Source organism: Eubalaena glacialis, chromosome 6 (genome assembly GCF_028564815.1).
Source record: "Eubalaena glacialis isolate mEubGla1 chromosome 6, mEubGla1.1.hap2.+ XY, whole genome shotgun sequence".
Taxonomy (NCBI): Eukaryota; Metazoa; Chordata; class Mammalia; order Artiodactyla; family Balaenidae; genus Eubalaena; species Eubalaena glacialis.
Window position 1 is genome coordinate 100929161 of NC_083721.1, and position 14330 is coordinate 100943490.

Sequence of the window (14330 nt, forward strand, 5' to 3'; positions counted from 1 at the left end):
AAACCTTTTATTGGCAGCTATGTCTAAGTATGAACAGTAACATAAAGAGTAAAAGGATAAAAACATTTCAGGGGAGGCAATAATAGAAATAATTATTTTGAATTGGGAATGTACATGATACATTAAAGGTAATATGTGGTAGAGAATAGTGGGAAATGATTTGAAAGAATCAGAACTTTGGAACTGCCTAAGATGGATAAATCCATTATTTCCTATGTAGTGATTTAATATATTGTAAGATAGCATATACATTTTATTGGTTAAACATTATTAAAAAATTTAATGTCCAATTTGATTAAACACTACATAATAAAATGATGAGCCGAGAAAGGCAGCATCAATTTAGTTGACAAAGCTCAGACTACCTGTTAAAACCTTAGGTTCTGTGGTGAGTTTGTTCATTGCCAACTCTAAACAGCATTTGGCATACCTGTGAATGAGCTGCATTATGAGAGGAGGAAAAAGGGTGTTTTTTTGTTTTTGTTTTGTGTTTTGTTTTTTACCCAGTAATTCAAACATAATGATCATGTCTAATAGAAGAGGAAAAAAAGGTGCTATGGAAAGTTGAGCAACATGATGACACTTAGGCAACTGCCCCATTAAGAATAGATATCTATTTATAGAAAAGTAGATTTTTAGTATAAGCAGAAGAAAAAAATTTCATGGGGAAAAAGCCTTCATTATCTTTTCTCTTTATCTTATATTCTAAATGCTTCTGGTGTATTGTAAGTTCTTTATCAACACTTTCTACATGGATTTGAAAACAAATATGAATGATATATATTTAATTAGTAAACTAAAATTGTGATGGGAAGAATTTTAGTCCAATTTAAAAGTTAAGAGGATTAAGCCCTCCATTTTGTAGAACAAACTAAGGTCAATTATAAAATCATATATGATCATATGTAAATATATAATTGAACAGTTATTTTATGCTATATATAAAATTTACTATGTAATCATTAGTATATTTTAAATTAAAAGTAAAACTATTTTCTAAGAATTATCATAACTTGAAGGGACTCATTTTTTAGTTTAATAAATTAACATTGGTCTCTTCAAAATAACATCATATAATCTGACACTTTAAGCCATGCTCCCCATTATAAGAAACTTTAAGAGCTGAATAACTGAGAAATGTTTATTTCATGTGAAATGTGTTTTATTGTGTTAACTGTTACTCAGAAATAATCACCATAAAGAATTTTTATCTTAAATTTTAACATTATCTAAATTCTGAAAGTAAAACGTATATAATGATACCACAGACAGAAATATGTTGCCAAATATATTCTGTAATAAATTATGCTTTATTGACATTCATACATCTTCTCTCTTTATAATCAGTCTACTGAAATATTGAGATAGCTATTTTCAATGTTCTTTGAAGTTATTTACTGCATGCCATTACTCAGTGTTCCTTGAGCAATGCTAAGATGGAACATTACCTTAGAGTAAAAGTCTCCAAAACAGTTTTATTTTTGTTTGGGTATTGGAGTCTTTGCCTTTTTTTTCCCTTCAGAAGTTTTTCCTTTTAGATTGTAAAAGAACAAGAATTTTTTAAATTGAATGAGGATTACATGAACAATTTGATTCCCAAGAAACTGAAAAGTTGTAAGACTTTCCATCCAAATTAAAAGGCAAATGTTTCATTAGTAGATGTCATTCCACATTTTAGTAAACTAAATTTAAAAAGTTGGAGAAAATAAGAAATAAAAGCAATTATTTACGAATAGTAGGAAATAACCTTAAAGACTCATAAATGAATAATCACATTTAAAATAAATTAGATTTATTTAATAAAAATAAAATGCATAGATATCTAGGCATAAATAACATAAGCAAATAATTTTATTTATAGATACATGGGGTATATGATATTGTCTATGCAATGGTTTTACAGAATTCCAGTTCACTAAAAGAAAAGTATTACTTGATAATCAAATATGCTCTGTTTTATTTAAAATGACCTTTTCTCTGCAACAGAATCAGAGATTTGGAATTCTTACTCATAGTAATGGTGTATTTATTGGTTTAGTGCTTTTTAAATGAAATTAGTTCCCAACATTTCTCTACATTTAAGAAGAAACAATGAAATTTGAGTGAGATTATTTTTATGTGTACTTTGAAATTGAAAATATATCTAGATAATATGTTTAAAATTAAAAAGTTGATTTATTTGCATTGATTTGTTTTCCTGTTTATTTCTAAGAAAACAGCAATTTTTTCTTACAATGTATTACATGCTTTTTAAAATTCTACTTAAGCTAGTCAAATTTATTGAACACACAGAAAGGTTTATGTAAATATAGATTATAATATTTGTGGCAATGATTGTATTATAGTCTTTATAATTTTGTGTATTACAAGTATGAATTAGTTACGTATAAACTTTTTTTAAAAGACTATGTTTCTTTAACTTTTTCCTCATTCTCTACTCTTTAAAATTGGCTTAAGCATTTAGAGCTGTGCTACCCAATAGGGCAGCTGCTGCCTACATGAGGCTACTTAAATTTAATTTACAGTTACATAAAAAAATATTTAGTTCCTCAGTGACACTAGCCAAATTTTGATTGCTCAGTAGCAGATTACAAAACACAGATCTTTGGTACTTACTATGTAATATGTTTCTGTTGTTGTAATCCCCATGCTATCCCCATCCTCTTATTTAAATCTTACCATCACCTCAAGCTATTTGCTCAAATTCATTCACACTCTATCAACTCTAATCAATCTACTAGATTTTACCAGGATCATTGCTTGTTATAAATCTGAGGCCTCCATTGTAGCATGTTTACTCCACAATTAACCATTAACCACTTTGGGAATAAGGCATTGACCCTGGAGACAAACAGACCTGGGTTCAATGCTGGGCTCAGCTACTTATATGCTTGGTGACCTTGAGCAAATAACGTAATCTCTCTATGCCTCATCTATGAAATGAGGACAACAGTGACACCTAATTTAGAAAACATTTGAATGGTTTAAATGAGGCATTCAGAAAGTACTGAACCTGTGCTTCTAGACTGTGACCTTCACAAGAGTTCCTCCCTTTTTTTCCCCCCTCCTCCTCTTAGGTAGAACAGGATGGCTAAGGTGGGCTAGAGCTGGGTATTTCTCTTCTCCTACATGGAAGGCTAGAGCCTACTATAGTTGTGTTATTTCTATTCCCCCAGTTCAATTAGGCTCTGATATTAACCCGGCAAGTTAAGCTCTGGTTAACTAGTTTCTACTGAGGGCAGGTCTTGTTAAGAACCGTGTGCTCGGGGCTTCCCTGGTGGTGCAGTGGTTGAGAATCTGCCTGCCAGTGCAGGGGACACGGGTTCGAGCCCTGGTCTGGGAAGATCCCACATGCCAGGGAGCAACTAGGCCCGTGAGCCACAACTCCTGAGCCTGCGCGTCTGGAGCCTGTGCTCCGCAACAAGAGAGGCCGCGATAGTGAGAGGCCCGCGCACCGCTATGAGGAGTGGCCCCCACTTGCCACAACTAGAGAAAGCTCTTGCACAGAAACGAAGACCCAACACAGCCATGAATGAATAAAATTAAAAAAAAAAAAAAAGAACCGTGTGCTCTGACATATCTCAAAATGGTTCCTTTTCCCCTACCTTCAGGAAACATGAAGGAATTTTTCTCTGATAGTTTCTGTGGGAACTTGGTCAAGCTCCTGGAAGTAAATCTCCCAATGTTGTGGGGTGTCTGCCATGACTGGATTTCCCTGGAGTTTTTTAACTCAGAGTTGCCTGCACTGAGCCTCCAGAATTTTTTCAATTGCAGTTTATATTTTTCTACCAGAGAACTAGTTCCTCTGGTGGATTCAGCTTGTGAGACTGTTCCAGGATGTGGCAAAGTATTCACTCGTCTGCTCCACTTGTGAGGGCAGTGGTTTGCCCTGTGCCCTCCAGGCTCTTAATGGTCTGAGAAGAGTTGTTAATTTTTCAGTCTGTCAGCTCTTTACTTGTTGTTAGGATGGAGTGGCAACTTCCAAGCTCCTTACATGCAGAACTAGAAACTAGAAGTCTATGGATATATATTTTAAAATTTATCTTGTATCTGGTCATCTTTCTGAACTCTATTACTGCAATTTTGCCATAGATTCTCCAGAAAATTTAAGCCAGATCATGCACTCATCCACTGATGACAGGTTGTGTCCATCTTAATTCTTTTCATCTGTCTTATTAACTTGGCTAGAACTTTCAGTGTAATATTGAATAGAAGCAAGAATAGCTGGAATCCTTATCTTATTTCTCTTTTTAACAGAAACGTTTCTAAATTGATTCTTAATATTAGCAAATATCAGATAATGTTTAATTTCCATGATTATCTTATTTTTTTCTTAGATGGTTTCTTTAAGTCAGAATAAAGCAAGTTCCAGATAATGAGTCTGGTGAATCTGTAAATCTCTACTTCCCCTCCTCATCTTTCCTTTTGCCATTTATTAGTAGAATGTCCTGCATTCTGGATTTGACTGATTACAATGTCATGGCATTGGTTTATATATGCTTCTATCCTCTATAATGCTGGTAAATTGATATTTAGATCTAGAAGCTCTATCAGATTCAAATTCAGTGTTTTGGCAAGAATAATTTATAGGCAGTCCAGTGTATTATCTATTGCAATATATAAGAAAATGTATATGCTATCTGGTCATCTTTCTTTTTGTGATGTTGAGATTGTTTAGTGAGTTTATATGTTGTCCGCTTGATCCATCCATTCTAAAGTTTTCCATGAACCTTTTATATAATGTTTTTTGTAACCAATGATAATTACTGTCTAAATCCATCATTTCCTAAAGGCTGCAAAATGATGATGATCTGCAGTTATCATTTATTTAGTCTTTATTAACTGGATTTTTTCTATATAGAAGACCTCCCCACATCAATTATTTGGTTATTAAATACAGTTCACACAATAAAGAAAGAAAATGTTTCATTTTATCCCTTGTTTCCCCTCAGTGTTTAGAAAGGATGGATGTTGCCTACTGAGCACTACGGATTGCTCAATAGTGATCAATGGGATTATTTTGTTAATATCATTATGAACACATGGATTTTTACATAGTATTCTATCCACTGCAGTAATTTTAAGCATTTAAAACATATGTACAGTCTATTGGAATTTTTGACATGGTTGTTGAAATCTCATGATCATTTACTAGAATATTGTTAGAGTTTTTTCTACTAATTTTTTAAATGCTTTATATTCTAGTGATACTAAACTTTTACCTGTAAAATAATAATTTTCTCCATTTGGCATTCATCTTTTTACTCCACTTCTAATCCATATGTTTTGATGTGTGGTTTCTTCATTGTGACATTTAAATTCCACTTTAACAGCTTTTTTTCTTCCCTAATCTATGCTTTTGTTGTTGTATAATATTTTTGCTTTATTCTTAGAGATATGGAATTCTGCTTCATAGAATTTGAATTTTTTGATTGATTGGTGTCATGTGAATGTTCAAATGAGTTTAAAAATGTGTGTTAGTTATAGTTGTCTACATATAGTTGTTACAAAAGTCTTGGTAAATGATTTTATATCATTTATAATTATTTTGTTGTTGTTCAGCTATTTTGTTGAATGTTGCTATACCTCCTTTTTTTTTAGTTAACACTTTTATCCATCCCTTCATTTTCAATCTTCTAATCTTTATTCTAATTTTTATTTAGATATAAGCCTTAAAAATATCATATAGCTAAAATTTGTTTTCATACCTAATCCTAGTGTACCTGTGTGCTAATAAGATATTTTAACTAACCTTAACTTATTGTGATTACAGCCATGCTTGGAATTATTCTTGTGTTCTTATTTTTCTATTTAACAATAATTTCTGGTCACACACACACACACACACACATACACACACACTTCCATAGCTTTTGAGGTTTATTGCATTGGTCAACTTCTTGTTATATAACTTTCCCTTAATATTTTGAAAATAATGTGTTACAGATACCTTCTTGAAGTCTTCAGCCTGAAACGTTTAGCACACCTATAAACACATTTTAAATAAAAAATGTAAAATTAATCACTATCTCTATTCTCTCAGTCAAAAATGCAAGAACTGTGGTATGCTTTAATTTTTTCATTTCCCTTGTCTTTCCATTTTTTTAAGATAACCTGATTTTTTGTCCTAAATTATTTTTTTTTAATTAATTAATTTATTTTTTATATTGTTTTTGGCTGTGTTGGGTCTTCGTTTCTGTGCGACGGCTTTCTCTAGCCGTGGCAAGCGCGGGCCACTCTTCATCGCGGCGCGTGGGCCTCTCACTATCATGGCCTCTCTTGTTGCGGAGCACAGGCTCCAGACACGCAGGCTCAGTAGTTGTGGCTCACGGGCCTAGTTGCTCCGTGGCATGTGGGATCTTCCCAGACCAGGGCTCGAACCCGTGTCCCCTGCATTGGCAGGCAGATTCTCAACCACTGCGCCACCAGGGAAGCCCCCTAAATTATTTTTTTAATTAATATGTTCCATCATTTTGTTTGTTTCCTTGGGCATTATATTGTTAAACTCCAAACATTGCTTTTATATTCATCTTAATTTGGCTTGAAAATGTCATCTATGAGTTATTTGGAAGAGTATCTATGGATTGCAAACACTGAATCCTTATATTTATGTTCATTTTTTAATTTCATCCTTCAAATTAAATCTTATTTTGGCTGGGTACAGTATTCTATGTTTTCATCAACTTCAAATCTGAGAAACCTGATAACTCTTGCTTTGTGAATAATTGTTTTCCTCTTTGCAAGATTTTTGAATTTTCATTTTTTCCCTCACTTTTCTGAAGTTTCATCTGCAATGTAATTTCTATCTTGTTACTCATAATCAGAACCTGCAAGTTGAGAGCCAATTAGGAGACTCCTTTTAGGCCATTCTTTCTTTCTTTAATAAAATCTCATCTTCTGCATGCCTTTATCTTCAGGAAGTGCCCAAAGATAATTTTTCTGTTGATGGTACACCTCTTATTTTCCTTTGATGGCATGGCATATGTATAGATAAGAGATATATGTATATCCTACAAGAGATGAAGGAGACAGCCAATTTTATAACAATTCTTCACTTAATGAAAATCTAATACAAGCTTATTTAATAGATCAAAACATGGCAACTTATTATTTTAATTCATAAAATTTAAAACATTTGATACACATTTTTAAACAAGATTATAACCAATGTATCGTAGATTCCTAAGAGACCAACATAGGCAATAATACTTCCTTGCTTCATCATTTAATTAATTAACTAATTAATTAATAATTAAAAGAGTTAACATATGTAAAGCATCTATCACAGTGACTGGGGAATGATAGGAGTTCAGTAAATGGAAATCCCATTTAGTTTCTCTTTCTTTTTGTTTTGGTTTTAAACCAAATTACAACTACTCAAATATATGCAAACTCGTCTCACATATGAAAACACACATACGCACACTGATCTAAAGATGAGTGCTTGATAGAATAAGAATCACTTTTGCCTAATTTTATCCAAGATAATCTGTCTTCTCAGGTAAAATGCCATGTGCACAATAATTAATTTATTGTAATTGTATTTGTATTACCTTTTTAAAGGCTTGAGTTTCTAAAGGGAATGGACAGTGCTATTTTAGGGGAAATCTGTGTAGTTCATGTTTTTCTATTAACACCAATCCAAAAGACATGTAAAACAGTTTCATGTCTTGTAAATAGCCTTAAGAAAAAAAAACGTTCATAACAAAAGACTATAATTGTATACATGGAAGGGACAGCATTTCTAGCTAAATTGCCTTATAAAATGGATTTTCCTTAAACATTACTACAGTCTTTCCAAAAATAGTCTAATATCTTCCTACAGAAGTTGTTAATTGGGTAATTTGATTAGTAAATTGGTTAGAAATAAAAATCCTATTATATATTTGTGGCATAATGATTGACTAATTTTCTTCATAACTATTGTTTATTTCTTGCCTCATTGCATGCCAATGATATCTTTTTTCAGAAACCTTACAGAGAATTTCTAATTTTATCTTTTTTCCACAAGGACAGTCTAGAAAAAATTAATTTCATAGATTTGATTCCAGAAGAAGGCACTCTTTGTATACAAATTATGAAACTGGTAAAGTACTCTATTTTAAGACACCAAGAAAACAGTAAGATTGATATATGACACTTAGAATTACTATAGTTGATGTCTGCAATCTATCCAAACCTTGAAAATCCATTCATTCTGATTTACCTACAAATGAGGAAAAACAAGGTAACATTAATATTGATGTCTATGGTATATTAGTACCTCAACCCTATCTAGTACTAAGTGTCTTACAAGTGATTTTGAGTTAGTTTATTCCATTATGTTTGCTTTAGTAGGAAGCCCTCAACTGCTTGTGGGGTCAGTGTCAGTGTCATGTGTGAAAACACCAAGACCTGAGGGAAAGCCACAACACCCAGGTCAGAGTGCCACAATTATTCCATGTTTTGTTGGAAGTGGAGGAATGTGAGGAAGCTTAATAGCTCTTCCTCAACTCTGTTATGGCATTTGTCACCTAGACCCTAAAGGAATACACAAAGTCTCTCATAAATACAGGTTCCCTCCACTACTGGCTTTATTCATCCTCTACATGGAAAACTAAAATAAAGAATGATTTTGGCCAGGTGGGAAGGAAGATATAAAATTCCCTCCAGTGCCCTTGTCCCTTCTACTTCTCCACTAGCAATCATACCTTCCTCTTTATTCTTCAAAGCACATGTTGCTCATAATCTGATTAGCATTTGCACATAAAAGCTGGAAGAGGGCACTTCTACGAACAACTAAGCTCAGATTTTCACTTTGGGCTTTTCTGGAACATTAAGCTATGTAAATATGTCAGAGATTCCAAATTCAATCTGAACTAGATTTGTTTTTGGGTTCAGTCATGAATGAACATGTCTAGACTCCTGAAGTGCATCATATTTCCTTTCATAAACTCTTACTTATGTTCTAGGAAGATGGGATGCAAAAAAATGAGTAATTTTTTTGTTAAGGTTCCATTGGATATTAATAACAAATATCAACATTGACAATTGTAGCAGCATGGAGCTGAACAAGTTACCAAGGTAAGAAGTCACTTGACATTTATTTCAGCACTGAAGTGATATTGCTGTCTTTGGTGCAGATAACAGCAAAGGAACCAGCAAAGGAACACATTGTAGCCTAAAGAAGTATTAGAGTAAACATGAGCTATCTCTTCACATTCTCTCAGGAGGAGGAAGTCAGTGAAATATTGGTAAAGTAGAAGAAAAGTTCTTTGAAGTCTTGCTAGTATCTGTGGACCCTGAATTAAACTGATTCCATTGGTTTTGTTGTAGTGATTATAATCTTACCCCTATGGTGAAACAGCAAAGTTAGAATAAAATAGCAAAAGAGCAAGAAAACAATTTCATAATGCTAAGTGTTTTCTAATTTGTTTTAATTAGAATTGAGTTAATTTCTAATTTATTTTAATTACTTTTAGTAAAGGCAGTGTGATATCAGTGGAGGTGAGTTTTAATCTATGCCTTTGGGGCACTCTGTTCCCTAATGAGGAATACAACTCTAAGGGGTTTGAAGACCATGTACCAGAGGCAGCAAATACACTTCAGCTATCTGTATCATTAGCATAATGAGAGTCAAAATTAGACTCTTACTGATGAAATTTGTGGCATTGGCTAGAAATATTTTAGAATCATTCCCATAAATATCTACAGACCTCTTCATGCTTTTCTACCCAGGATGAGACTTCCAGTGCTCCAGTTATGTACCAATAATGTATTCGCCCCAAATATGACCTTCTCTGAATTACTGGAGCTAGAGGTATGCAAATAATATTTCCCAAACTCCTTTGCTAGGTTTTGACAGAAGGAAGTACTGTTTATGAATGATGGAGCTATCAAATGGTAAGTAGATGAAAGATATTCTTTTTTTTTTTTTATTATTTTTATTTATTTATTTTTGGCTGTGTTGGGTCTTTGTTTCTATGCGAGGGCTTTCTCTAGTTGCGGCAAGCAGGGGCCACTCTTCATCGCGGTGCACGGGCCTCTCACTATCGTGGCCTCTCTTGTTGCGGAGCACAGGCTCCAGACGCGCAGGCTCAGTAGTTGTGGCTCACGGGCCCAGCTGCTCCGCGGCACGTGGGATCTTCCCAGACCAGGGCTCGAGCCCGTGTCCCCTTCACTGGCAGGCAGACTCCCAACCACTGCACCACCAGGGAAGCCCAAAAGATATTCTTTATCTCTCTTTTTATTTGCTTCATTGTGGCATCTACGGAAGTAGGTGTGTCCTGGTAGTAAGGGTATGGATAGGAAACCTACAGTACTCACTTACTTCTAACTATTGGAGGATACTGATATTTATTTTTAAAAAAAGACAAAAAGAACAATGCTAATTGTCTAAATTTGCTTATGTTCACTCAAAACACATTATTTTGCATAAAATCTCAATACTACTTGAAGTGGAGCCCAATAATATCTATGTTTATCTGCTTTCAGTGATACAATATTCTGGACACCAACCAATTCATGATCTGTAGTTATTGTAGTCATTATATATCCTGAATAATAAAAGAAAATAAGGTTTTCTTATTTAGAAATCTAAAAGTTTATTTAGATGTATCCATAATATTTCCTTCTTATTGTCAAAGGAATAGTTTCTCTCAATTTGGAAGAAAAAAATGAATATATATTAATTCATTTAATAAATCTATATTGTGGTCAGTGTTATTAAATACCACAAGACAGGAAACAAACAAAAGAAGCAGGAGAAAAAACAATCCTGCTTCAAAAGACTACATTTGTTAAACTGCACAGAGGAAATAGATATTAAGTAAACAGTATTGATATAAAATAGTTAGAAGTGACTTTGATAAATTGTCTTTAAGAGTATGTAAAAATGTCCAAAAGCACGCAAAAAGAAGTATAATATTTCTTCCACAAGTATGAAAATAACTGATGGAAATATGCCAAAGATACAGATTATGCTACATGCTCCTTTTATAAGGTGAAGATGACAATTTACAACCCATGGAACACAGAGCAGGTGGCACAGCAGCACTCAGTGGAGAGTCAATGGCAAAATAGCAGTGACTTTGCTAGTTTCACTTATGAAAGTATCCCCTGTGCCTAAGCCTGGCATAGAAATGGTGTCCAGTAAGTACTTGATAAAGTAATAAATGAACAAGTGAATGGAGGGGGAGTTAACTAGGTAAAAAATAGTATTGGGGAAGGGCGTTCTAGGCAGTGAGTACAGGAAAGAGGTAGATGACCTTGATGTTAAGAGGAAAACTAGTAAGTCTGGAAAGTACTGGTAGAATGAGAATGGTACCAGAGGGGACTGGAGAGCAGGACCGAACACAATAGGATCTTGAAGATAGGATTAAATATTCTACATTTTATCTCAAGTAGAGTAGAAGGTGATAGCAGACACCACGAAGCACAACACTGGATGTGGCCCTACCCACCAAAAAGACAATATCCAGCCCCACCCACCAGAAAACAGGCACCAGTCCCCTCCACCAGGAAGCCTACACAAGCCACTGAACCAATCTCACCCACTAAGGGCATAAACCAAAAACAATGGGAAATATGAACCTGCAGCCTGCGAAAAGGAGACCCCAAACACAGTAAGTTAAACAAAATGAGAAGACAGAGAAATATGCAGCAGATGAAGGAGCAAGGTAAAAACCCACCACACAAACAAACAAAGAGGAATTAACGCAGTCTACCTGAAAAGAATTCAGAGTGATGATAGAAAAGATGATCCAAAATCTTGGAAATAGAATGGAGAAAATACAAGAAACTTTTAACAAGGACCTAGAAGAACTAAAGAGCAAACAAACAATGATGAACAAAAAAATAAAAGAAATTAAAAATTCTCTAGAAGGAATCAATTGCAGAATAACTGAGGCAGAAGAACGGATAAGTGACCTGGAAGATAAAATAGTGGAAATAACTACTGCAGAGCAGGATACACAAAAAAGAATGAAAAGAATTGAGGACAGTCTCAGAGACCTCTGGGACAACATTAAACATACCAACATTCGAATTATAGGGGTCCCAGAAGAAGAGAAAAAGAAAGGATCTGAGAAAATATATGAAGAGATTATAGTTGGAAACTTCCCTGACATGAGAAAGGAAATAGTCAATCAAGTCCAGGAAGTGCAGAGAGTCCCATACAGGGTAAATCCAAGGAGAAACACGCCAAGACACATATTAATCAAACTATCAAAAATTAAATACAAAGAAAAAATATTAAAAGCAGCAAGGGAAAAGCAACAAATAACATAAAAGGGAATCCTCATAAGGTTAACAGCTGATCTTTCAGCAGAAACTCTGCAACCCAGAAGGGAGTGGCAGGACATATTTAAAATGATGAAAGGGAAAAACCTACAATCAAGATTACTCTACCCAGCAAGGATCTCATTCAGTTTTGACAGAGAAATTAAAATATTTACAGACAAGCAAAATTTAAGAGAATTCAGCACCACCATACCAGCTTTACAACAAATGCTAAAGGAACTTCTCTAGGCAAGAAACACAAGAGAAGGAAAGACCTCCAAAAACAAACCCAAAATAATTAAGAAAATGGTAATGGGAACATACATATCGGTAATTACCTTAAATGTAAATGGATTAAATGCTCCAACCAAAAGACATAGACTGGCTGAATGGATACAAAAACAAGACCCGTATATATGCTGTCTGCAAGAGACCCACTTCAGACTTAGGGACACATACAGACTGAAAGTGAAGGGAGGGAAAAAGATATTCCATGAAAATGGAAATCAAAAGAGAGCTGGAGTAGCAATTCTCATATCAGACAAAATAGACTTTAAAATAAAGACTATTACAAGAGGCAAAGAAGGACACTACATAATGATCAAATGATCAATCCAAGAAGTAGATATAACAATTGTAAATATTTATGCACCCAACACAGGAGCACCTCAATACATAAGGCAAATTCTAATAGCCATAAAAGGGGAAATCAACAGTAACAAAATAATAGTAGAGGACTTTAACACTCCACTTTCACAATGAACAGATCATCCAAAATGAAAATAAATAAGGAAACACAAGCTTTAAATGACACATTAAACAAGATGGATTTAATGGATAATTATAGGACATTCCATCCAAAAACAACAGAATACAGTTTCTTCTCAAGTGCTTATGGAACATTCTCCAGGATAGATCATATCTTGGGTCACAAATCAAGCCTTGGTAAATTTAAGAAAATTGAAATCATATCAAGTAACATTTCCGACCACAACACTATGAGACTAGATATCACTTACAGGAAAAAAACTGTAAAAAATACAAACACATGGAGGCTAAACAATATGCTACTAAATAATCAAGAGATCACTGAATAAATTAAAGGGAAAATCAAAAAATACCTAGAAATGTATGACAATGAAAACATGATGACCCAAAACCTATGGGATGCAGCAATAGCAGTTCTAAGAGGGAAGTTTATAGCAATACAATCCTACCTCAAGAAACAAGAAAAATCTCAAATAAACAACCTAAAGCAATTAGAGAAAGAAGAACAAAAAACCCCCAAAGTTAGCAGAAGGAAAGAAATCATAAAGATCAGACCAGAAATAAATGAAAAAGAAACAAAGGACACAATAGCAAACATCAGTAAAACTAAAAGCTGGTTCTTTGAGAAGATAAACAAAATTGGTAAACCATTAGCCAGACTCATCAAGAAAAACAGGGAGAAGACTCAAATCAACAGAATTAGAAATGAAAAAGAAGAAACAACTGACACTGCAGAAATACAAAGGATCATGAGAGATTACTACAAGCAACTCTATGCCAATAAAACGGGCAACCTGGAAGAGATGGACAAACTCTTAGAAAAGCACAACCTTCTGAGACGGAACAGGAAGAAATAGAAAATATAAACAGACCAATCACACACTGAAATTGAAACTGTGATTTAAAATCTTCCAACAAACAAAAGCCCAGGACCAGATGGCTTCACAGGCCAATTCTATGAAACATTTAGTGAAGAGCTAACACCTGTCCGTCTCAAATTCTTCCAAAATATAGCAGAGGGAGGAACATTCCCAAACTCATTCTACGAGGCCACCATCACCTGATACCAAAACCATACAAAGATGTTACAAAAAAAGAAAACTACAGGCCAATATCACTGATGAACATAGATGCAAAAATCCTCAACAAAATAGTAGCAAACAGAATCTGACAGCACATTAGAAGGATCATACACCATGATCAAGTGGGGTTTATCCCAGGAATGCAAGGATTCTTCATATACTCAAATCAATCAATGCAATACAGCATATTAACAAATTGAAGGATAAAAACCATATGATCAT